The following is a 2,815-nucleotide window of genomic DNA, read 5'->3' on the forward strand; positions in this document are numbered from 1 at the left end:
CTTTGGAGCTTGTCAGGGAATTAGCTCTTGTAGACCAGGCTGGCCTTGAACTCACAGAGATCCACCTGCCTCTGCCTCCGGAGTGCTGGAATTAAAGGCGTGTGCCACCACTGCCTAGCCCAAAATACTGTCTTTTCCCCACCATCGCCCACAAACACCATCTTCCTAGCTCGACGTTACTTGCAGTTGCTTGCATAAGACATGTATTTCTGGAATAGAAGAAAAAAGAGTTGGATTCATTACTACTCTTTAGGCCTTATGGTTGTTTGGTACACGCATAGAATGTTGTCTTGGCTTTGCATACCTCACAAATATTTCAGTCAACAGTTTGGGAACTTGATGGCTCTTTGATCTGGGAAGATCCAAGGAGATTAGGTGGCTTAGTACTAGAAGTTTGAATTGAAGGATTCTCTAGGAGATGATGAACAGTTTGAGGCTCAAGCGATAATTTGAAAATATTTTTAGTAAAAAGCTTATTTCTATTAATATCATACTTTTTCTGAATAAGTTTACTGAGTGTACAATAAATTTTATATGCACTAACTGAACCAAAATTTTACTTCAGACCAACTAAATCTTATTGGACTGGGAGAGGAAAGGAAGCCATGTAGCTCTAGGTGCTACTATGACTGCCTAACACTGAAAGTGATGTCACTTTGAAACTGTTTTAGCAAATTCATTTTAATAATGTCTACTTAGCAGAAATGTGTCTAGGACTCTATCATCTGAGATCCCAGAAGCATGGCCACTGACTAAGAATCAGAGGACTTTGGTTTATGATTCTGTTCCTCTAAGTCCTACCCTGAACACATGACTTCTGTTATGTAAGAAAATAATTCTAGATGATTTAAAAGCTCATTCAAATTTGAACTGCAATATTTTTCCTCAATATCTCTCAACTAAACCAATGTAAACAATGCAAAAGGTGTAAGGTGTGATTTGGCTGCAAGGAGTATTAGGTTCCACCAGAGGTACCCACATTTCTTAAAAGTAACAGTCTAGAATATTGATTTATTGTGACTGTGACCAAGGGCGAAGCCTGAGGCTGAAGTTAGCAGATTATAGTAACCTTCAGTAGTATAGACAGCCAGGCAGCGTGATTTTACTTCATTGAAAAGTGCTTTACATAAAGAAGATGTCTGGGTTAAGTAGATTTTGATTTGCTAAGTATCTTTGCCTCACTTTTAGTTTTTTTAAAACAATTCTCTCTTGTAGCTTAAAAAATTAGTATATTTTATGTTCTCACTCTGACTATAGAGATTTGAGCAGATTGATTTCATGATCATTTTGAATGTTTGACAAGAAATACAGTGGACATTTACCTTAAATGTGGAGGAATTTTGGGGGGTTTTATGTGGTAACTATCCCAAAAGTTTATTATAAAATATTCAAGTACTGGAACAAACTTTTCAAATTGATTTGTAATTTTTAAATGGTAAAGTTTCTTCTTTGGAGCATATACTTTTTATAATTGACAATGTTAAATGTTTCTACTCTCATGCCATTTCTTTAGTTATGGTTACTATTTTTGCGATGAAATAGTGTTTGTCTTAAACAGTCTGAATTACAGTCCACTGAGGGAAGCCAAGGCAGGAATTCAAACTGGTCAGGAACTTGGAGGATCTGATGCAGAGACCATGGCGGAGTGCTTTTTACTGAGTCAGGCTTCACGACTTGCTCACATTGCTCTCTTATAGTATCTAGGACCATCAGCTCATGGGCAGCACCTTTCACAGTGAGCTGGACCTTCCCCCATCAATCATTTAGAAAATGCCCTACAGGCCTGACTGTAGCCTGATGCAGGCAGTTTCTCAGTTGAGGTTTCCTGCTCTGAGATGTCTAGCTTGGGTCAAGTTGACAAAATTAGCCTACATAGCCACCAAAAAATTTCCTTGAAAATGTACTATCTATTTGAGTTCAGACCATCACCCTGCCAACCCTTTATCTTTAGTAACCCCCATCCCATTTCATTCTCTGATATACTGTTGCCTTTTCAATAAGCACAATGCACTTGAGATTCACCCATGTTGCTGTATGCACCTCTTATTGCTTGTTTAGAAATAGTTTTTCATTTTTTGTGTGTGTGGATACGGTTTGTATGGTGGTTAAAGGGTATTGACGTTGTGTCCAGACGGGGGTATTAAGTATAAAGTTACTATATACTTTCTTTCTTTTTTTTTTTTGGTTTTTCGAGACAGGGTTTCTCTGTGGCTTTGGAGCCTGTCCTGGAACTAGCTCTGTAGACCAGGCTGGTCTCACTATATATTTTCACTAATGGTTTTCACTTAACTATAAATATTATTTCTCTTGGGAACTTACTTACAAGTGAGCTAAGTATTACAAGCATGTATTTGGCCTTGTAATAAACTGCCAATTTTCCAAAATGTTTGTACCATTTTGCATTTGATGGTTTAAGTTTCTCTGCAACCCTAGCATTTGGTAACTTAGTTTTGTTAGGTTTTTATTTATTTTAATTGTCTTAGAGCAATGGTTCTCAACCTTTTTAATGCTGTGATCCTTTAATACAGTTCCTTATGTTGTGGTGACCTCCAACAATAAAATTATTTTGCTGCTGTTTCATAACTATAATTTTGCTACTGTTATGAATCATAATGTAAATGTTTGATATGCAGGATATCTGATAGGGGTCGTGACCCACAAGTTGAGAACCACTGACTTAGAGGATGCTGAAATAATTTCAATTTAAACCTGGGTTGGTACGTGGCCCAAATAGCTTCTTTCTTTCTTTCTTTCTTTCTTTCTTTCTTTCTTTCTTTCTTTCTTTCTTTCTTTCTTTCTTCCTTCCTTCCTTCCT

This window comes from Microtus ochrogaster, chromosome 19 (assembly GCF_000317375.1).
Source record: "Microtus ochrogaster isolate Prairie Vole_2 chromosome 19, MicOch1.0, whole genome shotgun sequence".
NCBI classification, from domain to species: Eukaryota; Metazoa; Chordata; class Mammalia; order Rodentia; family Cricetidae; genus Microtus; species Microtus ochrogaster.